Source organism: Balaenoptera borealis (genome assembly GCF_965194805.1).
Source record: "Balaenoptera borealis genome assembly, chromosome: 12".
NCBI classification, from domain to species: domain Eukaryota; kingdom Metazoa; phylum Chordata; class Mammalia; order Artiodactyla; family Balaenopteridae; genus Balaenoptera; species Balaenoptera borealis.
The window spans coordinates 98,192,410-98,218,001 of NC_138869.1; the positions used below are offsets into that span (position 1 = coordinate 98,192,410).

At 45.4% G+C, this 25,592-nt stretch overlaps 2 long non-coding RNA genes across 2 annotated transcripts in view; one reads left to right on the forward strand and one right to left on the reverse strand.

The window, feature by feature from the left end:
• The window catches only part of LOC309607193, a 59,856-nt gene extending 49,791 nt beyond the window's left edge, over nt 1–10,065 (forward strand). The window contains exon 2 of the long non-coding RNA XR_014232321.1: nt 638–10,065. This is a non-coding gene — a long non-coding RNA (uncharacterized lncRNA). The remainder of the gene's footprint in view (nt 1–637) is intronic.
• LOC309607192 lies at nt 7,338–23,792 on the reverse strand. Its single transcript, XR_014232320.1, has 2 exons — nt 11,709–23,792; nt 7,338–9,411 (listed from the first exon to the last, which is right to left on the reverse strand). It is a non-coding gene; the product is annotated as an uncharacterized lncRNA (long non-coding RNA).
• Nucleotides 23,793–25,592: the final 1,800 nt, after the last annotated feature.

Consider the following 25,592-nt stretch of genomic DNA (forward strand, 5'->3'; position numbering starts at 1 on the left):
CGCCCACACCTTTGAATGCAATCCCTTCGTAAACACTTCTTAAATTACCAAATTCAGTGTGCCGTATGCTTCTCGCCTGCACCGTGACTAATGTAACCATGCTTAAAGCTCGTCACTGGCTCTATCCTGCCCAGAGGACAAATGCAGCGTCAGTGGCAGGGGCACACGTCTTCAGCCTTGCCACTTCCTGACACACTCTGCGCTCCCGCACCCGGATGGACTTGCTGTTCTCTGAACGTGCTGTGTCCTTTTACTTCTTAGGGGTCTTTGTGAGTGATGCTTTCTTTCCTGATTTATCTGCCTGGACATGGTCTTTTTCATCCTTCAGGACTTTGCTCAAGCATCACGTGTTGACTGGTGCTGACCTCCCCCGAGCAGCGTTCGTTACCTCCTCCAGGCTCCACATCATGTCACACACATCCGTTAAGTTCCTTCTCATTGCCACAGGTACTCTTTTCCAGCCCCTCTCTGAACCCCTTGACTGCATGGACTGGATTCTGTATTTCTTGCTTCTCCAAGTGCCTGCTCTTACCCCTTTTGAATGAATACATCTTCTTTATGGACTATATTATTTCTTGCTCCATTCATATAAATGAGATTACTGCAATAAAATACAGTCAGCCCTCTGTATTCTCAGATGTGGAACCTGCAGGTATGGAGAGTCGACTGCACTACGCCATTTCATATAATGGACTTGAACATCCTCAGAGTTTGGTAACCGAGGGGGGGTCCTGGAACCGACTGTGCCACCTTCATCAAGGCAAGCGTGTGTGCATTGTTTTTTATTTTGATGAGTATTACTTTGTTTTATCCTCATGACACCTCTGAGAGATGGGTAGATGGGAGGCAAATTCCTCTCCGTCACTTGGATTGTTAGTGGCAGAACTTCGCCAAGAATCTAGACCTCTTGATATGAGCTTGGTCCTCTTTCAGTTAGAGCATTCTGCCTCCTGAGATGCCAGGTTAAAAAAAACCGCAAAGCCAGGGGCAGCCTGGATGAATGAGTGCTACCGCAAGGGCCACTTCAGATGGAAGGCAACTCAAGTGCCGTAGAGATAACTCCAAGTGATTATAAACACATGTTAGGAGGGCTGTTCAGAGAGAGCTTGTTGTCAGAAGGGTCCTAACAAACGGAACTGGCCACATTACCGGAACCTAAGTTCCCATTGCCCAAGAATTATGTCTGATCTAAGCTCCAGGGACCATCAACAGAACATGACATATGGATTAAAATTAGGATATGAACATCAAAAAGAAGTATTCCGCAACCCTGGGGAAGGAATGGGGGATAGTTTCTGTAATTCAAACCATATTCCATGAGAAAGTAATTTATAGGCAGCAGCACAAATAAAGATGAATTTGAGGGCATTTGGAAAATTTCTGTTATGTCAATAGAAGGCTTAAAGGTTCTTCCTTCTGTCTGCCTTAGGAGAAGAAGCATCGTGTTGAAAGCACTGCTAATAATGTGGCTCACTTGTAAGGAACATTCGCAGAGATACAGTCAGAGAATTTCAGCGGGAAACGGTCATCCAATGTTGGGCTTTGGACATTTGGATTTTTTCCAACAGGAAGGAAAACATGAAATCTGAATACTCCAGTTGGTTGAGGGTCAGGACAGATTTAAGTTTTAGATGTGGTGCAGGCTTTAGCCCACCAGATCTCTGCAACCCCAGTAGTGTCAGAGCATGAATGGTGATCCCGGTGGGTTCGTGTTATAACCTCATAATCATCATGATGAACCTTCCATTAACTGGAACACCCATTAGTTGCTTGGACCTCTCTCCTTGTCCTTCACTGAAGACAAATAAGTGAGTTAACAGAACATAAAGGAAATAAACAATAAATTTCTATGCATCCAGCTTTATCTTTTAAACCTTCTATTGGTGTTCTTAATCTTAAAACGTTCATATCTTTTAACCCAATTATTTCCTTTTTTGGGGAAATTTATCTTAGGGATATAATAAGAGTTATAGATAAAGATCTGGAAAAAAACCAGACTGTCTAACAATAAGGAAAGCGTTAGTTTAATCCAATTAATAGACTTCTATGCCATTATTTAAATCACATGTTTGGAAAACATTTAATGATGTGAAGGTGCTTATGATATAAATCACAAGAGCATATACAAAACTGTACCTATGGTATAATCTGACGTTTTGAAAACCTTTTTCTCTTTGCCTAGATACATATATCTATAAATAGTAAAATACCAGAAGGAAAACCATCAAAATGTTAATTATGGTTATCTCTGGGTGGTGGGATTATGGGTGTATTTTATTTTATCATTTGTACTTAACTAATTTTCCAATCTTTATGAGTATAAATCCGAAAACAACTTTGTAAACAGTATTGAAAACGCTTCCCTGGCTTCTCCCTATTTCCAAGGCAAAACCCAGACTCTTTAGTGTGGACAGTGGGTCTCCTTATGATCTGGCTGCCCACACTTCTGGCTCACCTCTCCCTACTCCTCTCCTCAGGCCCTGCCTCCCAGCCTTCCTCAGGGGTCTGCTGAGTTTGCGGTCGTTTTCCACGTGTGCAGTGCTTTCTGAAGGTCCCCTGCCTTTGCGCATGGCTGTTCTTTCTGCCTAGGCCACTTTTCTCTTCTCGCCAGTGCTGGCACGCTCCCACACGTAGCTCAGGTCTCTTGTGGAAAGCCTCCTGTAGCGGATGCTGGCCCATCTCCCCTTCAGGCCTGACGTGCTCATTGTCTCAGCGTCCGGGTGTTGCCGGCTGCCGCCTCACCGATAAATCCCTCTCCTGTATTTGTCCTTGGCCCAAGGGAGCAGCCTCGCCTAAGGTCACACCTCTCCCCTGGGACGGCCCACATCTGATGAGGGGTCGAAGCCCCGCTTCTAGGCCTGGCCCCTTTGCCTCAGTCAGTGACAGCTCTGAAAGGCCATCCCAGCTTTAGAGCTCCCTGAGGGGTCAGCCAAGGCCTCTTTGGCAGCTGCATCGCAGTGAAACTTCTTCCTCTGCCTGGCCCTGTTTTCCTCCCTCCCTCGCAAGTGAGCAATCTCCAGGAAGCCTTGTACACACGAATCTGTCTCTGGGTCTGTGTTTTGGGGAACCCAACGGAGGACCCCTCCTGTGGTCCCTTACCTCACTCCCTAAGTTAGAGCCCCATCCTCTGGGCTCTTGAATGCCCTTTGTTTGTGTCTACTTCAGCACTTCTCTCACTGTACTGTAACAGAACACCATTCTCATGTCTCCCCTACCTGACCCAAATCTCCCAGAAGGTAACAGGGAGTCGTCTTTGTCCTCTGTGTCTGTAGCACCTGTCGCAGTGCCTGGCTCCTCGTTTGTGATGAATGAAAGCATGTGAAAGGGAGGTGGAGAGTAGAGAGAATAACAGGTGGAGAAATAGTATGACAAAATGAAATAACGCAGGTCCTTCTACACCTTTCCAATTGAGGTTACATTTCCTACTGAGCCTTTCTGTGTATCTATCTACCAATAAACAAAGCTCTGCCTTTGAGGTCTCTATAGCCCCTTCCAGGGGCAACTCGGGAAATTCCAATCAGGAATTGGAAGAATTCTGCACTTTATTTTTCTTCCTGTCTTGTATGTGCAAGACTAACCCTTCTTTCTTCTCTCCTTCTTCAACCCTACTTTCTCCTTTATTTCTCCTTTCCTTTCTCCCCACCATTTCTCAAACTAGGTCTAAGGTCAATTTGTTGTCAAGGAATTTGCAAAGAAGTCATGACCAAGGGCTAATCTGACCATAGTGATTCTCCTTCAGGAAACTGCAGGGGAAAAAGTTGGGTGCCCTTTCAAAATCATACCATCCTCTGATGGGTAACTTTTGGAATAGGGGTGTTTTAGTCCCTTGTTCCTAAGGAATGATTCAGATAAAATTTCTCTGAGGGTAAAAGAGAACCTGTCTCAGCTTTCAGAGTTATCTGTGTAATTAATCACAAATATGTTACTAAGTCCCTGGGTATGTATCCAAATTGTGTGGGAAACACCCAGCTCTTAATCTTACAGGTTCAGGGACCCCGACCACTGGTCTCTTCTGTTTCTCTTTTGTGGGGTCCACTCTTGGATGAATTCGCTAGTGCTGAAAACGTTTGAAGTGGTTGCGGAATGCTGCCCCACGTTTATTCCATATTTCAAGAAAAACATTACTATTTTCTCTTAATATGGGACAACCTGTGTGCCTCCGGGAAATGGAGCTGAGTTATTTAGCGACCATTTCTCATTTTGTCTCCCATCTTACGCACATGGCAAGACAAGTGCCATGATTACCAGTGCATAATCAGGGACAGAGCACGTGGAGGGTAAGTGACCTTGAGTAATTATAGAGCCACTTAATGCCAGGACCAGGACAGGGATTCGGGACACCTGACTTCGGGGTCTGCACTCAACACTGGTCATGCTGAGGGCAGGCCATCACTTGGGAGATTTTCTCCATGAATACATTTGTTCCCCTTAGAGTTAAAAGTTGTCACAAATTCTAGAACTAGAAAACATGACCACAGCATTGGTAGCCGTGTGTGCTCACATGTGAGCATGTACTCGTGTGTGTGTGTGTGTGTGTGTGTGTGTTAGAGACTTCAACCCTGCAGAGACTTAGCCCTGCCTGTTTTAGGTGTTACATAGGAGTGTTTATTCCCCACTCCTCTTGTTTCCAGGGGAACGTGCTTCCATTGAGTAAATGCCCTGGGCTCGCTCTCTCCGTCATCTCCTTCACTTCATTGGAGGGAGAGGAAAACGGTCAGTCTGGGAGAGTCAGTTGAAGATGCGTGTCTCACTGTCTCCTTTCTCTCTGTATGGGAATTGCCTGGAGAAAGTGAACATTTTCTGCTCGTTCAAGCCTTAAGTTTTAAGGGGCAGCTCCTCATGTGGCAACGTTTCCTGCCTTCCAGCAGTGCCTGGTGCTGGCTAGGGGACTTCAGTTCAGTGGCACAATATTAACAAGTTTGCAGAGCTGAAGTCACACTCTCTAACCAAGACTTTGTCAATTTGAAAAAAAAGAAAGGTGATTTTTAACCTCTATCTGTCTTATACTTACACCTCTTAATTGACCCAGAACTTGGGCAGGAAAGAGGGGTCCTATTTATTGGGTTCCCTAAAGCCTCATCAGAGAGGGCTCCTCTGCTTGGCCTTCAGCAATTGCCTGGTGGAGATAAACATCTACTCTTGGTGGGCAGCCCCGAATTTGGGGCAGAGGTTTGGAATGGAAACACAGAGGCCACTGGCCAAGCTCGTCCTGTCTACAGTCTGAGTGACTCAGGGAAGGTCCTGACTCAGTTGGCGCTTATGAAGAGAAAGGAGGGGGCTTCCCAAAAAATCACCCTCCTTTAGTGACAAAGTAGTTGTGGAACAAACACGTTTCCTGCCAGGGCTCCTTCCTGTTCCCACAAACTTTCAAGTTTAAGTAATCATGTGAGCAAGGGAACTCACTTACTAGAATAATTCCTTTCTGTGTACTGAAATCCAGTTCACATCCGATCTCCCCAGCCAAAAGTAATCTCTCTCCTTCAGACTTCTACACTCATTGCCTAGAACTTGCACTTAAGAATTATTATTCCTGAATGATTTTATTGCTTGCTTAGTTGTGGTAGTTGTTCTTGTGCTCTGTGCATTTTATCTCAAATCCCAATGTTTTAAAGTTTGGTAAGTATAAGGACCATGTCTTACACCTCCTTGTATTTTTCCCTACCTGCCAAGAGTCTAGCATAGGATTTATTTGCATTTTTTTTTTTTTTTTTTAAATGGGAAGAAAGTCAGAGCAAACTTTTTTCTCTAATTTAGTTCTGGCTGATTTCACCCTTTCTTTTCTTTTCTTTTTTTTAAATTTATTTATTTATTTATGGCTGTGTTGGGTCTTAGTTTCTGTGCGAGGGCTTTCTCTAGCTGTGGCAAGTGGGGGCCACTCTTCATCGCGGTGCGTGGGCCTCTCACTATCGCGGCCTCTCTTGTTGCCGAGCACAGGCTCCAGACGCGCAGGCTCAGTAATTGTGGCTCACGGGCCCAGTTGCTCCGCGGCATGTGGGATCTTCCCGGACCAGGGCTCGAACCCGTGTCCCCTGCATTGGCAGGCAGACTCTCAACCACTGCGCCACCAGGGAAGCCCTATTTGCATGTTTTAGTGTGGAAATAAATGAAGAAGAGTGGGAAAGATTTATAGTGGAAAAAAGGGAAGGCTTCGGGTGTGTGTTGATTGGAGACCGTGGGCCTGGGGAAGCTGGAGGCAGGTAACTGGAAGCAAGGCATCCCATGGGATCAGTTAGGGGTGTGTATTTGATTTTCTCTAGTTGGTCCTATGTTGGAAGGGGGACAAAAATTACGAGAGCTGTCAGTTACTAAGTTCTGGGCCTTTTGGCCCGGTTGTTACAGGGGTTATTATTTGGCTTCCTGGATTGTTGCTGACTTTCTATAACCCTGACACAGTAGGCTGACTTCCTGGACTGGTTACTGTAGAAAATGTGTTGTTTTCCTGGGTTGGTTATTGCAGATTGTAGGTCAGAACTCTATTGTTTATATATGATGCGGCCATTGTTCATTTGTATCAATATATTCAGTCTCTCAGTAGGCATCAATAAATGTTGGTTGATTACTTAACTACAGTTTGAAACATCTCCTTTGAATTGATATCCTTTCTCTTCCCTCTTGCGACTTGCTAAACAATGTATTCTACAAATATTTTCCATTTAATTTTTGTATCACGACCTTAGAAACAGCACAAGAGAGAAGGAAACTAATCACATTTTTGCTCCCTTTCTCATTTATCATCTTGGAGTGTAAAACACTGATGAAGAAAAAGAAGGGTCATGGTCTTCAGTGTTTCAGACTAGAAATTACTACAGTTCAAGTCCTTCACTTTGTAATGAAGAGACGAAGTCCTACAGACTTGCCCAAGGTCATGATGATCAGTGATAAGCTGAGATTACAGAAGTCATCACTTACAACAGGTAGATAATCTGTCTCCAGCTCTGATCTACTGAGTGTTTGTGCAACATGTTGGCGTAAGAAGGTGGAGGAACAATAAAGTTTTTTAAAAACTGGAAAAAAGCCAAGTTCCTGAAGGTGGAGGCCTTTGGTAGAGTATTTTTTTAGGAGCAGAAGAACATGTGGGGTGAATTGTGGGGTTCACCACAGTGTGTGATGCGCTGTTTTAGTATCCTTTGGCTGCCATGTAACAAAGTACCACAAAATGGGTGCCTTAAATAACAGAAAATTATTCCCTCACAGTTCCAGAGGCCAGAGGTCTGAAATCAAGGTGTCAGCAGGGCCCCGCTCCTTCTGAGACCTGTAGGAGAGAATCCTCCCTTGCCTCTCCTAGCTTTTGGTATTTGCTGGCAATCCTTGGAATTCCTTGGAATTCCTTGGCTTGCAGATACCTCCTTCCAACCTCTGTTTCTATCATCACATGACATTCTTCCCGTATATCTCTCTTTCTGTGCCCAAATTTAGCCTCTTCTCATAAGGGTATCAGCCATTTTGGATTAAGGGCCCACCCTACTGTAGTATGACCTCATCTTAACTAATGACATCTGCAGTGACCCTCTTTCCAGATAAGGTCCCATTCAGAGGTATTGGGAGTTAGGAGTTGAACATATCTTTTTTGGGAGACACAGATAAACTCATCACACAGGCCATCACGCAGAGCTACATCTTCTCCATGAAACTCCGTAGTCGTGAGCTGCCCGCCTTCCCATCACTTCCTGGCCACTGCCAGCACGTGGCTCATGACTCAGCACCGCTGCTCCAGGAACCCTGGTGACGAGCAGTGCCGCAAGAGGCGACGATGAATAAGAAGTTGTCATTTAAATAGAGCCACCCAGTATCTTTGTAAATACGTGTCACAGGGTATTTAGAGCCATCCTACCCAACCCACTGCTGCGCGTTGGTGGAACTCTAAAGTAAATTACACATACATCTTTTTTTGGCAGCCTCTTATTCACAATTCCCCCCCCCCCCAAGCCTCATTTCCCTGAGGCAGTGTGCTCACCCACCTTCGTTTCGTCATTTAACCTTGCCTGTTTCTAAAGTTCATGCCGTCCTGAAGCTCTTTGCATCAGCCCCGTCACCTCTGTTAGTCATCTCCTGCCACTTTTCTCTCTTTTCACTCTTTCAGGAAGTAATGTTTTCACTTAGGTAAAAGAGTCATAGGAAGAGTGTTCTGCCTGTTTGATGATTCATTCCCCTGCTCTTTGCTGTTTCTAAATGTTACAGGGGAAAAACCCTTTTGTTCTGGGCTTTGGTGAATGGGCATGGTCAATGAGGGTGAGAAAATGCAGTCATAAAACACTTTCACCTTAGAGTGGAAGTAATCTCATTTATTGGTCTTTCTAATTCTTCTGAGAGGTGGCATCGTGATTCTCACAGCCCCTAGAATCCATGATATGGACTTCCCTGCTTTCAAGTGAAGTGCCCATTCGTTTTACTTCCTCCGTGTTTTGTTGTGAGTGAATCATGGCAAGATGGATGCCATGTGACTACCCCACTCACTTCATTTGTGGGTCCAGGCCATAGGCTCAGAATCTGTCAGAGCTGAGATAGAGCTGAGCTTCTTCAGTTAAATGAGTCCCTCAGAGGGTATTAGGGGCTGAATTGTGTTCCTCCCAAGTTCATATTTTGAAGTCCTAACCCCCAGTACCTCAGAATGTATTTGGAGATTGGGTTTTTAAAGAGGTGATCAGATTAAAATGAAGTCATTAAGGTGGGCCCTAATCCAATATGACTGGTATCCTTATAAGAGGATGAGATTAGGATCAGACACATAGAGAAAGAAGACCATGTGAAGACACAGGGAGATGACGGCCGTCTACAAGCCAAGGAGAGAGGCCTCAGGAGAAATCAACCCTACCAACACCTTGATCTTGGACTTCTAGCCTCCAGCGCTGTGAGGCAACACATTTCTGTTGTTTCAGTTGCCCAGTTTGTAGTACTTTGTTACAGCAGCCCTAGCAAATGAATACAAAGGGGGACAGGTTTCAGACATGTTAAGTGAACCCTTAAAGGTACCGTGTCTACCCATGGAGCTCCCAGTCCGGACCCCAAAGGTCCTCACTGCTGGACCAGTCCTCATCCCACTTCATGGTGAGATACTGTGTTTGTTACGAAAGAGATCACAGTAGGCTACCTCATTTATGAATCCAGTTCAGCTGGCATCTCAGTGGTGGTGTCAGTTCTTTTGCCATCTTCTGCAGTACCGAGGGGAAATTTTTCTAAGCTAATTTCTTTTAGCTGCAAAGATGACAAATGCTGTCAATGATATCCAACCAGAGTGTATTTTCACCCGTTTTCTTCCCGTCAAGATAAAGCCAAAAGCGTTCGTTGCCAGAAATGGAAGACAGCTTGCTCATCAGCCAGATGATCGCAGTGTTCAGAAGTTCCTCTCATTTGCTGTGTGTGTGAAAAGTTAAGGATTGAAAACAGACAGGCTTACTCTGCTTCAACTGTGGGCTGTGAAGCAAGAAAAAGAGATATTTGGGTAATAGAAGAAGAGTTGTGGAGATGGTCTTGATGGCAAAGCGAACAGGGTCTTTTCAGATTGCTCTGAGGTGAGACGCCCTCAGTTGATTTAATAGTGGATATGGCTCTTCATCAATTAGGTGAAAGATGAGCCTAGAGTTACCAACCACTGTAGGCTACCTTCGTGTCCTAGAGCAAATCCCAATGTCCTACACAAACATGGCTCCTGGGACTTCTACTGTGTTACCTGAAACAAAAATTTCTAGGCAATTCAGTTAGCCCTTTTCCCGATTATCTTGATGGAAATATCTCCATGAGTTCTTAGGAGAAGTCAGAAGTATACACTGGGCTCGGGGCTTCATTAGAAACAGTGAACCTTCAGATGATAGGCTTGAATTATTCCACCATGTTTCCACTCATGAGGAGACCGGGGATATTCGTTGAATTTTTGTGAGGTTGAGTTAAATCACCCGGTTATCACCCCATTATTATGTTATAAGGCCGTTTGTTTGCTGAGTGATTTCTGATCATTTTTATTAGTCTCTCTTTGCAAATACTTAAGGAACTTTCTGACAATTGAGAGAGCCGTTTCAAGGTCTAGAAATGCAGGCTTACAGAATTCAAATGATTAACTCAAGATTGACCGCCCCCCCCAAAAAAAATAAATAAATAAAATCCCGAAGAAAACTCAGGGTTCACACTCAAGGCTGTAATTACCATCGCAAAGGTTTTTGGAAGCTCCCATAATCACATTATACTTTATGTCATTAGATATCATTCACCTGTCAACACTTAGATTTTCTCCTGTACCTGATTCTCAAGGTCTTGGAAGTTAACTGGAATTCAAGGATTTGGCTACCTAAGAGAGGGGGAAAAAAGCCAAAAAAACCACCCCCCACACCTGCCCTGGTTCTTCTTTGTCAAGGCCAGCTCAAAATAGGGCAAAATAAGTAAGTTCTTACGGAAAGACAATGCTGCGTTGAGCCACTTCCTATGGGTGCATTCCTGACTGCCCGTTTGTTTTAAGGGTGGGTGTTTTTAGCAGCGGGGAAATCTGGCGGCTGGAGGCAAGAGAATGAAACGGAGGAGGACGGGGAGGAGTGGAGAGACACACTTTCAGGTGCACAAAACGCGCTGCTTTCAGTCCGCTTTCTCCCTCCTTGTCTGAGTCAGCCCCGTCCCATCCCACCCGCCGCTGGCCTTTCTGTGGGTCCTGGGTCTGGAGCTGGCGGAGGCTCCCACTCTTGCTCAGATGAAAGGACAAATCAGAAGGCACCTATCACAAGTCTGTGAGCGGAGAAACAAAGGCCCTACCGCTGACACCCTCCCACTAACGTGGGTCTTAATGGTAGGTTTAATTTCCTCACGCTTGCTGAAAGGAAGGGAAAAAACTCAGCGGAAAGAGCCAGGGTGTGGGCAGCGGCGGCGGTGGGGAAACGACAGCTGTCGTATTCATGGTTAATCAGGTGTGTCTGTCTTTGTGTCGCATCTGTCTGCTACTGTTGCCAGGCCACACGTGAAAGGGAGCGGACGGGAAGGGGCCATTCGTGTTCAAAGGCGGCAGCACTGACCTCTGCTTCGTTCTCCTCGGGCTAGGAGAGCTTGTCTATTTAACTTTCCCCATTATAGGAAGCTGTAATTCTACTCTATTAGCCCACCCTCACCATTTTGGCCTGACAGACGCAAGCTGCATCCAGAATGCCATAAATCTGCCGGGAGAAGGAGGCCTCTCCCCTCCTCCCATGCTTTTCCTTTGGGATTCCGTTTGATTTGTCGAACAAGACGAAACCAGAAAGAGAGAGAAGCACGAGAACTGAGGGCATCTTGGTTCCCCTTCCACCTTAGACTGACCTGGACGTTGAATGCACATTTTACCTAATGAGCTTTGGGGGCTGTCGGGCTCCCCTGCCCCGTGACCAGCACACCCGTTTGCTCTGTGTCTGTCTGTCTGTCTCACGAGTCCCACGCGCGCGTAGTGTTTGCATCAGACCGTAGCCATCTCCCTGGCATCAAATCCTCCCCTTGCTTCCTTCCATCGCCTGCCCCCCTCTCCACCCAGGCACAGAGGGACAAGGGCAGAGCATGGGCGAGACGCCTGGCGGGGAGGCTTCTTGTTTGGTGCGACAGCCCAGCCCTGCCAGACGGGACTCTGCCCTCCGGCACCCGGAGAAACAGCCTCACCACCCACCTCCCAGTGCGTGAGGCTTAGCGTCTCGGAGTCCAAAGGTCTCCAGCTGGAGGCTCAAACTGACCCCCTCCTCCCAGTGGTTCTGCGGGCTCCATCTTACCCCTTTGAAGGTCCTTTGCTTCCAGCCTTTCTGCTTTGGGACCAGCCCTTGTGTTTCTTGGACTAAATGGGAGTCATCAGCATTTTCAAGACCAAGGAACTCTCGCTCAAACTTTGACTTTCCTTGAGAATCAGCCGTCACGGACTCACAGGGTTCAGCTTGTCACTTCTGGTTTAAGCCACTTCTCAGTACAGGCACTAACTTTCACCCCATCGTGTTAATTTTTCTTGTGGGAAGGCTGGAGTTGGGCTCTACTGATACTGTGCTTTTGGGTGTGTGTGTGTGTGTGTCTGTGTGTATCTTTTTCTTAATCAAAATTGTTACTTTCCCAGGTGTGGCTTCTCCTGAGCACAGCTGACTTTCCTCTGTCTCTGAGCCTGTATGGATTGCGGTGGCTGTTTTATTAACCTGTGACTTTGGGGTCAGGAAGCTTTTGTTTCCCTGATGCTGAAGGAGTTTGGAAAACCATCCTACTGCCTTGTGCACTGCCTCTTCCCCCTGATGTCCCCTGGGCCTCCAGATTTTGGTGAAGTCAGTAGGCAAATATGAAGCTCTTAATAGAAGCCTAGCACTCTGCTAGGCTCTTGTGAGCCCTTCTCTATTATCTTGTGAGAGACCGAGGATCATATGAATAAAGCAAGCAGTGACAAAGTAGGATGGAAAAAAGTTTTTAATAACTTAAAAGAAATAAAAGTCTAAGTTACACAAAGAAAAATGCACAATTCTAAGTGTACAGCTCGACGAATTATCACAAACTGAACACACTCATGTAACCACCACCCAGATCAAGAAACAGAACATTATTGCAGCTTCTTAAAGTTCTACACATATGGGGACCTCGTTATGTCTAAAACTATTCTTCTGCAACAGAGTTTGGGACTGAGATTTAGTTCTTCATTATCTGGTTGCAGAAGTTCAGTGATGGAAAGGCTCCCATTTGCTGGAAGGAATTTGCTCATGGCAGGATTTGAGTGTGACCTGGGTTGGCCTTCTGAGGTTGGGCTTTAGGGAGCCCAGGTGGGCTGCATGTGTGGTGCTCATGGCTCTGGAGGAGGACATAGAAGATTCTGGCCTCCTTTTTAAAAAAGACTGTGGTAAAATATACACAATATAAAATTTACCATCTTAACCATTTTTAAGTGTACAGCTCAGTAGTGTTAAATACATTCAGATAGTCTCGCAATCAGTCTCCAGAACTCTTTTCATCTTGAAAATTGAAGCTCTGTATTCGTTAAACAATAACCCCCATTCCCCCTTCCCCCAGCCCCTGGCAACCACCATTCTGCTTCCTGTTTCTATGAATTGACTGCTCTAGGTACCTCATACAAGTGGAATCATACAGTATTTGTCATCTTGTGACCGGCTTATTTCACTTAGCATTATGTCCTTAAGGTTCAGCCATGTAGCAGGTGTCAAAATGTCCTACCTTTTTTAGGCTGAATAATATCCATTGTATGTATAGATCACATTTTGATTATCCGTTCATCTGTCAGTGGACTCTTGAGTTCTTGTACCTTTCGACTGTAGTGAATAATGCTGCTATGAACATGGGTATACAGATATCATTTCAAGACCCTGTTTTCAGTCATTTTGGGTATCTACTCAAAAGTAGAATTGCTACGTCATCTGGTAGTTTTGTTTTTGTTTTTTGAGGACCCACCATACTGTTTTTTTGTAGCGGCACCATTCTGGCATCATTTTCACCTGGACCGTTTCCTCCCGAGCAGCCCCCTGGGTGGCATTAGAGGGAGGAGGACGTATGGATTGAGGTGGCGGCTGTTGTTAGGATGGTACTCCGGACTCTACAGGCGCCTGTCCTGGGGGCTTTAGAGCAGATGAGGCAGGAGAAGCTGGAGCCATGGACGTTCATGGTGGACACTGGAGACCCCAGTGAAGAGAGCGGGAGTAATTTATTTTGCACAAAAGTGAATGAGTTTGCCTTAATTTGTGGGAGAATGGAGGGCAAGGGGGTTCTTGATTACTAGGTATTATTCAGAGGCGTAACACCTGTTCAGCGTATCACCTCCAAGTTTTCTATGGGGCTTTAGTTAAAAGTGTTGGAGTATTTATAGAACAGAGGGTGAAGAAGAGGGAGGGAAGTAGCAGACACTGACAGAATCGTGGAGGGCACACACTACTTTCCAGTAAAGACTGTGCAGACAGAGTCTGAATAAAAAGGTTGTCCTTGGGAATATGGGTGCTGCTGGCCCCTAATGCCAGAAAAACCCTTGTGTTGAATATTCAGGGGCTTCTTCAAGCAATTTGAAGTATTTCTGTTTTCTAAATCTTGTTGCTGTCTTGCAGGGGCCAGCCTAGCATTAACATGCATTTGAAGTGGGTGTTAATGTGGGTCACGTGGGTAGGGACCTTCAGGAGTGTAGATATGGGGACTCATTATTATCACTAAAAGAACAGAAGTAAAAGATTTGCTTCTTCCAAATCCCTCAGCTTGGGCCCCCTTCCATTTCATCATGGAAAAAAAACCTCAGTCATGGTACATATTTTCTCTTAATTTTAAAAGTAGTGTATGGCTACCACCTAAAGTATCCACAGGAAAAAAATAAATGCCCTACTCCAAAGGGGGAACTGTTATTTAACCATTTGTTTCCTTTTCTCCCAGAACGTTTTATATACGTTAAACACCCACATACCTGCATATACACACATACACATGCTTGAGGTGACACAGATTAGTTTCTACTACTTAGAGCCCAAACATTACTAACCAATACAGACATACAGATAATATATTTATGCAACTCTTTACCATTATAAACTGCTTTCACATATTGTGGAATATCATCAAAATTATTTAAAGTTGGTATTATTCTCATTTAGCAGAAAAGAGGCTGAAGAGGTTAAGACATTTGTCCAAATTTACACTACGTGTTGGAAATGGAATTAGGACAAGAATCCAGGTCTCTGAAGTAAACTCTAGGTACACCAGTCTTTCTCCTCCACCGCAGGATCTAGTGATCATTGGCGGCCAGATAGCATCACCTTGCAGAAAGATTCAAAGAAGCTACCAATTCACCGTCTTCATAAAACTTACTAATCTCTCCATGGTGTCAATTTAGAAATTTCTTTATTTTATACTTGTGGATGCACTGAACTCATTTAAATATAAATAAAATAAAGTAAGAATTGAGGTTATTACAATAGGCATAACTCCAATAGAATCTTAGGGAAGACAACTGTCAGTCTGGAAAATATTTTTAGTATTCGTGGTGTGTGTGCACCAGCTTATTTATAAAGTTGTTTTGATAATGTACGTGCCCTGAACTTCTACTGTAGGGATTTATAAGAAGTAAAATGGAGTAATCTTGCTCAACTGAGTTTTAGGTCAGATAGCAAAGATGTCTTGATCTGCCTCTTTGATATAGAATAATGACTATTTTTTCCTGCTGGGTTTATTTTTTAAAGTATATTAGTTAATTAAGAACCATTGACCTAGAGATATATTCTCTTCCTTACCAAGTACACACTGCAAACATAGCCATAGATGTTATGTAGCAACGGGAAGTGCTTCTGCGATTTTGGCGGTGAATTCTTTTAATTTTATCTCACAGTAGTTGTACAGGGAATTGTTGATAGTTCATGTTTTATTTCCTTTTGTTATAAAATCGTCACAGTTTGCAAAAGTAAAAGTTATGAGCTACGTGTCCTTTATTTCCTACTCCCTGTGAGAAAGGTTAAGATAGAGAAAGAACATTCAGTGATGGCCATTGTTGGTGGAGAAAATGATGCTGGAAACTGGTAGATAGGAATGGGGAGGAAAAAAATTTCTTCAGTACTGTACTAGATTCAGCTTTATGGGAGACAGAAATATAACAGGGCATAGAAAAGATAAAATTTATTGCTCTCTTACATAAAAGATGTTCAGAGTTGGCAGTCCATGGCTGGTACAGTTCCTGCATGAGGTTTTCAGATATTCAGGTTTCTTCTAGTTCATTAGTCTGTCATTCTTAGAATGTAGCTTTTGTCTTTATGATCCAAGATGGCTGCTAGAGCTCCAGCCATCATATCTGTGTTCCTTTTAAAGAGGAGGAACTTGCCAGAAATTCCATACAATACTTCTGCTTATATCTTGTTGTCTAAAGCTTAATTCTATGGCCACACTTAACTGCAGGGTAGGCCGGGGAATATAGTATTTATTGTGGATGGGAATTGACTAGAACGAAAATTGAGATTCTGTTATTGAAGAGGGGAGAAATGGATATTGAGAGGAAAAGTGCATTCTTTGACACAGTTCATCCGTTTTGCTTCCCAAATACCCATGCATACCTGTCTTCCACCTTCTTGTTACCTGGATTGCGATTATAACATCTGGAGCTTCAGAGCCATCTTGGACCAAGATGTAAACTTGGGAATGAAAGTCACACACAGCAGAGCAATAAATTCAAGGCATATGAGTCCCTGGCACTGTGGAGTTGTAGACAGACCACCTCTAGACTTCTGTGTAAGGGAGAAATACACATTTGTTTTGATTAAGCCATTTTTGTTAGGGTTTTGATAGTTGCATCTGAGCTTAATCTTAACTGGTACAAGTATAATATAGACTTATAAAATAGCTTTCATTTTAATAGACATTTATCCAAAGAAGACATACCGATGGCCAAGAGGCACATGAAAAGATGCTCAGCATCGCTAATTATTAGAGAAAGGCAGATCAAAAGTACAATGAGGTACCATCTCACACCGGTCAGAATGGCCATCATCAAAAAATCTACAAACAATAAACGCTGGAGAGGGTTTGGAGAAAAGGGAACCCTCTTGCATTGTTAGTGGGAATGTAACTTGATACAGCCACTATGGAGAACAGTGTGGAAGTTCCTTAAAAAACTAAACATAGAACTACCATATGACCCAGCAATCCCACTACTGGGCATATACCCTGAGAAAACCATAATTCAAAAAGACACATGAACCCCAATGTTCATTGCAGCACTAGTTACAATAGCCAGGACATGGAAGCAACCTAAATGTCCATCGGCAGATGAATGGATAAAGAAGATGTACATATATACAATGAAATATTACTCAGCCATAAAAAGGAACGAAATTAGGTCATTTGTAGAGATGTGGACGGACCTAGAGTCTGTCATACAGACAGGGAAGGGGGGGTGCGATGAATTGGGAGATTGGGATGGGATGAATTGGGGATTGATGTATATACGATACCGTGTGTAAAACAGATAGCTAGTGGGAACCTGATGTATAGCTCAGGGAGCTCAGCTCGGTGCTCAAGTGGTGACCTAGATGGGTGGGATGGGGGGAGGTGGGAGGGAGGCACAAGAAGGAGGGGATATAGGTATACATATAGCTGATTCACTTCGTTGTACAGCAGAAACTAACACAACATTGTAAAGCAACGATACCCCAATTAAAAAAAAAAAAAAGATTGTATCTTATTTTGCATGCCAGTGCAGGTGGACTGACCATCTACCCATCCATCCTGGCCCACTCTGTGCCAAGCATCAGGTATACAAAGATGGCTAAGATGTAGATCTTACCCGTAGGAGCTCACATTCCAGTGAGGGGCAAACAAACCAATGCAGTAAAAGCACTCCAGTTGCTTTAGTAGAGAGAAGTCTGTATAAAGTAGAGTGGAGCCCAGGGATATTTGTAATATTCTCTGCTGCCATCTTTAGACTGAACAAAACCTCAAACCTGTTATAAGTAAATTTGGGGTGTTGACTATACCATATTTTTCTTTATCTTTAACATTATCATCATGTTAATCACCTATAATTATTTCTTGAACATAGAAAATTTATTTGTTTGTTTTTTGTTTGTTTGGTTTGCTTATGTTGGGAGGATGATGTTAGCAGATTAAACAGTAATTTTCCCTTGAGAAGTTTTTGGTATAATTGGAGCAGACTATTTTTACATAAAACCAAAGATAGATTGGCTACTTATAACCTGCTCAAGAGGTAGTGAGCATTGTAAGTGAGAAGAAATGCATTTCCTTTTAGATTTTAGAGTAAGCTGAATCCTTATTCACTTGCTATTATTGGCATTACAATGAATCATCACAGCACCTCTGTGTTGCAAAGAGTTCTTATGTGATTTCTCACTGCAACTTCTATTTTACAGATAAGGAAACTGAAATTCATTAGCGTCTAGGCAACACACCCAGGGTCATGCCACTGGTAAACAGTGGAGATAGGATTTGAATTTAGGCCTGGACTCTTTTTTGTATTCTATTTGTGTGTTGGTAACAACCTTACTGCGGAGACTCAGCCATGAAGGCAGAAGGAGGTGGAAGGTTGCAGGAAGCTGGAGAGGAAAAAAGGTTAAGCTCTTTTGAAGTTTTCCTGCTCAGCCAGGAAAACATTGCTGCAGTTATCAGGTAATTGAAGTGTCAACGTGATGCTGTCGGAAGGGCTGGATGAATTTGTTCCTGTTGGCCTGTATGTGGCTGCTAAGTGAGCTGCACAATCGCAGTTTTCAGGTGAAGAAACTCTCCGGCAGTCGATAGAAGCAACTGTACGAACATGCAAAATCAATGTCACTGAAGTTTTGCTTATGTTACTGCCTCCGACACTGTTTGATCCTTACATAAAAGAGGCGTTTGTCATTTGACAGGACTGAGACTGCGAGATTGTGGAGGTTTCCCCCAGCTTTGTTGCATAAATGTCTGCAAACTTGGTTTCCCTGTGTGTTTTCTCTCACTGCAAAGTCTCTGTCACCCTGGGCCCTCCCCTGTCCTTTGACTTTCGTGACTGTTCCGGCTCCTGATGAGTTTGAAGAACAGACCTAGATCATCTTCCCCCCATTGGTAAGGAGGAACACTAGACTTCTTGCCTTCATTTTTCTCTCTAGCCGCTTCCATTGTCTTTTTCGTTCTCTTGATTCTTGTTCTTCTTCCTGTAGTGACCACCTGCCTCCATGTATGTGTCCCTCCCCGTTCCTGCTACCCTCCTCCCTTTATCCTGGCCACCACCCAGCCGCAGAGCTCACACCTTCTAGCACGAGAGACGGTGAGTTGTATGGAAAAGCCGTTCAGTGGTCCTCTGGAGTGTCAGCATCTTAATCCCCTGATGGCCACTTGACTGCTGCCCAGACACTTGGGAGGAAATAGCCCGAGCCTTTGTTTTCTCAGTGACCAGATAGGTTTTGGCGTTGGTTAGTGGCATAGGTACCTTTGGTCGGCTTTCATTTCCAGTTCTGCGACATGCTTTTTCTAGAAGCTTGTGCCTTTCACTCATAGGAGCTTAGCTGATAGATGACTGGTAAACATGTATTGAAATACTAGATCCTCCAGGTCATGTCTCATGTTATAGACACTCAGAAGGAGGTGTCTTTTGTTTATTGAGAGCATAGGAGTGTTGTTATAATATCTATCACGCTGGGATGCGGTCAAGGAATCTTTTAGTAAAAAGTGATCGAACTTCCCCTCTCCACACCCGCCCTGCTTTGGAGATATTTTTAAAATTCCCCTTCTTCTCATTGCCCTGTAGAATCTCCTCAAATCACATGATCTTCCACTCCTGCTGTTGAAAATATTTCATTTTTTAACATAACATTTTAAACGATATTCCATTAAAAAAGTAATGGATGTTCATTTTAAGGGGATTAGAAAGTATACAAGACCACAAAAAATAAATAAACATCATCCATAATGATGATAAGGCTGTCATGTTTTATCCTATTTCCTTTGTTTCGAGGGCAATAGAGCCTTTATTGGGTAATCATACACTTGCTATTGTCACTGGAGATTTTGTCTTTTATGTGAACGTGTTCTGAGGAAGGGAGAGGTGACTTGATTCCCTCTAAAGTGCTGGGATCTTCCGTGAGCCAGTTAATAGTAGCATTTGTTCTTTTCGCTCAGCAGTCAGACACCAGCAATTATAGTGGTAGGCTGCTTAGGGGTCCGGAAGTCAGCGTCTCAACCCACGGTGTCTACACTGGATGTGGGAAGGAATTTGTTAACTAATAATTGTTGAAATATCAAAGTTTTGAATAATTTATTTTGTTGGTAAATGACAACGCATTCCAGAGTGAGCCCCCTTAGAAATGCTGCTCTTAGATTCTTGCGTTCTAACTTCCTTCCTTGAGTGGGAGGGGAAGGGATGGGTGTACACCTGGCCTGTGGGCATGCCTGTGGGGCTGTATTGGTGTGAACGTAGTCTGGGTTGTGAGCTGGGTGAGAAGAAATATAGAGGTCTGCCATGAGAGGTCGCACCTCCACAGCTCACTTTGGGAGCATGTGGTGGATTTCCATTGGAGAGTGGCCTACAGGACCTCCCTAGTTAGTGGGGAGTAGGGAAAGAGGGTGGTGGTACAGAACGGGTCTGTGTACTTTTGTGCCACCATAATAATCTGAGTTTCTGAAGCTGAGACTCAATTGAGATTATTATTATGTAATAAATGCCATGTGACGTGAACCTACATAAGCTATATTCACAGACTGGCTATCAACAGAGTCAGAAATTTTTAGCAAGAAGACAGAAAAGAAAGGTCTCCTTCAGAAAAAAATAGCTGAAATCTGTTCTTTTGATGCATTTCTGACAGAAGGCAAAAGGCTGGCACTTATTTGGCATCGGCCCCATTCAGTGGAAAGGGTCACCCAGGTTGTAGGGCTTCCTGATCCTTGCTGCATAGATCTCGTTGATCCATTTTCCCTCTCTCTGAGTTTTGCAGAATCAACTCCTCTGTAGATTTTTTTTTGTGGAGAATGACTATGGTAGAACTAGAAAACTCCTAGTTTTTGTACTTGACATGAGGACTTGCAAGCTTGCCCATTCTACAGTTCTTCTGAACACAGGAGACCCAAATAGTCCCCCAGCTCTCCAGTTCGCAGCTGCAGTGACGGGATGGCTGCCCAAGTGCATGGGGGAAGGAATCACAGCTTTTGTTTTTACAGCAAGGTCTTTTTCAGCTTTCTTTCCATGGGAACCGGTTGATATTCTAGTTTAAACTACTCCTTGCAGTTTGTCAACCTGGAGGAGGAAAGTTGAAGGTCTTGTATTTGGGCATATATATATTTTAACATCTTTATTGGAGTATAATTGCTTTACAATGGTGTGTTAGTTTCTGCTTTATAACAAAGTGAATCAGCTATACCTATACAAATAGCCCCATATCTCCTCCCTCTTGCGTCTCCCTCCCACCCTCCCTATCCCACCCTTCTAGGTGGACACAAAGCACCGAGCTGATCTCCCTGTGCTATGCAGCTGCTTCCCACTAGCTATCTATTTTACATTTGGTAGTGTATATAAGTCCAGTATTTGGGCATATATTTTTATGCAGTGTTTATTTTTGCCTCATGACCTGTGAGGAATGGTAGGAAATTAGGCTCACATCATAGGCATAGTGTAGCAGGCTGGGTGGAAGGAAATCAGACTCTGAGAGGCAGCTCTGTACTCGAGGCTGTGAACATGGGGTTGTATCAGATCCTGCTCCTCAGGGCGGGGTGGGGATGGGCACATGGGGAGTGAGTGCTCTGATCCAGGCGAGCAGAGCTTGTGCAGAGCAGAGGCCCTGGACCCACGGCTTTAGGTTATGAGGAGCAGAGAAGTCCTGCACACACGGGGAAGGAAGCAAGCGGAGGACACGGAGGCAGCGGCAGGGAAAAGGGTGCCTCTTTCATTCCGAAGCTCCTCGCCTGGTCTCCTGGGGCCGTCTCGCCGCTTCCCTGCTTTAGCCTCTGCTCCCTACTGCAGCCTTTCCTGTGTCTCGTTCCACACCTCACGACTTTGCTTCCTCCAGCCTCTCGGCTTCCTTGGCTTCTGCCCGCTGCCTCTTCTGGTGATGCCGCTCGGCTTCCTTGCGGCTCCCCCAAGCTGCTTCAGCTGCTGCCGCCGCGGCTGTGACTGAGCCCGCAACCCAGCTTCCTGCGAGACCTGATGGGCCCAGGTTGCTCACCACAGCGCGTCGGTTCCCTCTTGGCAGAACTTTCCAGCCCCCGGCCAGCTCTCGTTTGATTCGGGCGCTGCTCCTCGCATCAGGTGGAGGTGGAGGCAGGACCCTGTTTGATGGAGTTGGCCTTTGAATAAGGAGTTGCCCCAGGCGAGCCTGTGCCTCGGAGAAAGGCTGCGCCCATTGTACAGGGGAGACCCTTGTTCTGGGCACTCGTGTCTGCAAGGTTTTCCTGAGCTGCTCTACATAATGGAGGGAAGAAGATTCAAGTTTCTGGGGGAGATCCTGGAGCCAGCTGGCTGCTGGGCCAGAGGGGGGCAGAGGAAAGAGGGTCACCCTGCAACCCTGCCCCCTGCCCCAGACTGTGGGGTTGCCAAGAGGAATCTGAGAACATAGTATGGAGTCTTCATTTGTGCCTGATGTAGGTCTTCCCTCCGCGCCCCTCTCTTCGGTACTTAGTGATTGTTTTGTAGGAGTGGGATTGAATACAGGGGGTCACTAGGATGCAGCCCAGAAACAGGATGTGCAGGTATGGGAACCAGAAGCAGAGAGACTGTCCCCCAAATTGGCTGAAATTGCAGGGAAGGTTTTGGACATTCAGTGGCCTAGAATTGGGCGGCCTAGAGGTTATAGGGAGGTTTCCTTAACCTCTAGATGTCATGTAAAAGGCAGGGTCTGGGTGTAAAAATGAGGTCAGGCACCAAGGTCCAAATGGCTGGATCCGAGGGAAAACTAGGAGACCAGAGTGGAGAGGCCAAGTCTGTGCCCCCATGTGGCAGACGGGCAGAGCCAAGAGGGCCCCGGAGCTGCTGGAATGTGGGTCAGGACCTCCTGTACAGGGATGGACCTGCCAGTGGGTGGAAGGCATCCTTGAAGGACGCTTAGATGATTCGGGAAAGGGAAGGTAGAATTACGGCGCGAGACCCAGACACCCAAACTCAACACAAGAAAAACGGCGTGCAGACGCACCCTGCCCCCTTTCTGTCTCTTGGCTCAGTGTCTCCGCACCCCTCTTGCCCTGGACCATCTGTGAAAGATAGACCCTTCCTTGGAGAAGGCTTTGTCAAAACCCAGCCTTGATAAGGCCATGAAAATGAATGAATGAACACTAAGGAAGTAAACCGTGAGTGGATTTTTGAGACAGCTTCGATGTTGGTCACCTGCCTCCTTTTGACTGTAACAGAAGTCATGCGGCTTAAAAACTCTGACTGCTGATTTGAAAATTTACCCCATGCAGTGACTGATAATAGAAGCTTTCAGGAATGAATAAAAAAACAGGGGGAGGGGATGGCACACAAGTGCTGGGGAAACATACGCGGATTAAGGTTGTGTGTGGAGAAGGAGGATGATTAAAACTCTTGACAGGTCACCTTCCCATGCGTGGTGCTCAGAGGTCCAGGTTTCCCGGGTCTGTGTTACAGGCAAGCACCCTGAGGCACAGGGCAGGAGAGGAGGTTTGCACCCTCTCCAGTCCCTCTTGGTATCATTATTTATTTAAAGAGGTGCAGTGACCAGGTCACCACTGGTGGCTTATTCTGAACCAGCCAAGCGCAGAAAAATGAGGCCTGGCCATTCACACAGGTCTGTCTCCAGTTGCCGCAGCTCTGTCTCTGCCTGCACTTATGGCGACCGTTTGACCATTGCTAGGACAATGTTGCTGTGGACAAAAAAAAAAAAAAAAAAAAGACGTTCTGTCTGACAGGGGCATTCTCCGAAGAGGGAAGGTGCTGCCTCATCTTTCCCTGTTTGCCTTTGAAGCAGCCTTTCCTCTCACTTGGAGTCTTTCATCAGGTTAGAGCCCTTTTCTAGGTCCTCGGCTGTATTACAGATTTTCTTAGAAGCCACCCAGTGGTTCTGATTTTTTTTATTTTTTAAAAGATTTTAATTTATTTATTTTTATTTTTGGCTGTGTTGGGTCTTCGTTTCTGTGCGAGGGCTCTCTCTAGTTGCGGCGAGCCGGGGCCACTCTTCATCGTGGTGCGCGGGCCTCTCACTGTCACGGCCTCTCTTGTTGCAGAGCACGGGCTCCAGACGCGCAGGCTCAGTAGTTGTGGCTCACGGGCCTAGTCGCTCCGCGGCATGTGGGATCTTCCCAGACCAGGACTCGAACCCGTGTCCCCTGCATTGGCAGGCAGACTCTCAACCACTGTGCCACCAGGGAAGCCCCAGTGGTTCTGATTTTAATGGAAGGATGTTAGGTGGCACTTTGTTTATGCTGAGCTTGAGGCTGAGGTGAGGGCTGTGATCTGTCCTGTTCACTGTTGTCAAGGAAGGAAGGAAGGGAGGGAGGGAGGGAGGGAGGGATGGAAGGGAGAGAGGGAAGGAAATTATACCAGGTATCACTCATGATGCATTCTTAGTGAAACGATCAGCATTGGTTTTAGCAGACTGGAGGAACTTTATAGTCTAGAACAGCAAATTCTAAAATGCAGCTGCGTGGTCAAAACACTTGAAGAACTTTAATACATACTGATGCCTGGGCCCCATTCCCAGAGATTCTGACTCAATTGGTATATTAGTTTCCTGGGGCTGCCATAGCAAAATTCCTCAGACTGGGTGGCTTAAACAACAGAGGTTTATTGACTCACAGCTCTGGAGGCTAGAGGTCTGAGATCAAGGTGTCGGCAGCCTTAGTTTCTCCTGAGGCCTCTCTCCTGGGCTTGCAGACAGCCGTCTTCTCCCTGTGTCTTCACGTGGTCTTCCCTCTGTCCATGTCTGTGCCCTAATCTCCTCTCCTTATAAGGACACCAGTCATACTGGATTAGGGCCCATCCTAATGACCTCGTTTTACCTTAGTCACCTTTTAAAGACCCTATCTCAAATAGGGTCACATTCTGAGGTACTGGGGCTAGGACTTCAACATACGAATTTTCGGGGGACACAGTGCATCTCATAACAATTGGTCTGGGTAGAGCCTAGGCATCAGCAGTTTAATGTCTCCCCTGGAGACTCCAGTTGCCGCTTGGGTTGAGAATCACTGTTCCAGATGGATCTGTCCTAGCATCCAGGAACAGCTGTTTGGAATATAATCCCTGGACAGTTGAGTTTTTTACATTGTGAAAGTGTTGGGAACTTGGGTGGGAAAGGCTGCTGTAAGCAGAACAATGTAAAGAGCTTTGATACCAAACGAGGTGACAGTGGAGAGACTTTGTTAAAAGGCCCATCACACCGGGGGTTGGGGGTAGAGGGGGGGCAGCTCTGAAATCACCCCGGGGGTCCAGCAGGCAGGGTGCTCACTGCACGTGAGGAAAGCGGCCCCTGAGGACAGACAGCCTCTTTCACTCCACTGCTGGATTTTCTGAGCTTTGTGATCTGCTCTTTGGTTTCCTGAATTGACCTACCCCCTAGGAAGGGAGTGCCCTGTGTACGCAGCTGGTCTCAGTTTTTGGGCCAGGAATACAGTAGAACCTTACATAACCCTGCAGTTGAGCACTTGGAAAGAAACGCCTGCCTCGTGCGCGAATGCCTAATGAGAGGTGAGCAATTAATGGGAGGCCGGGGCTCCGTTCCCAGGCAGATCTGGAGTGAGTGGTGACTTCTACGGGGGCCGCGTGTCGTGATGCAGTGCTCAAGCCTGACTCATCTGCAGCTCACCCGGCTCACGACGGGCACACACTGATGTCTCAGTAGTACATCCTGCAGCAAAGGTTCTGTTTCTATGTTGCTCTTGCCCTGCAAACTCAGTTTTGGCATTTTTTAAAGGATTGCTTTTTTTTTTTTTTTTTTTTTTTAAAGAATCCTTTTGTGAATCTGTCTTTCCTTTTTGTGCATATTTGATGGCTGTCCCCGGCCAGTCATTTACAAGTAATAGGAGCTGTTCCTCCGCCTTCATGCCCACGTACATCAGGAGGCACTCAAGTCCCCTCCGGACCTTTGTCCTTAGTTTTCTCACCGAGGAGGACAAAGTCAACTGCTACCTCATTCTCCAGCTTAGAATGCATGTCAGGCACTGGGACAAGGGCTTCCCTCACTTTGCTGTGTTGGCTCCTCACATAGGACCAATGCCGTCTGTGCGATTAT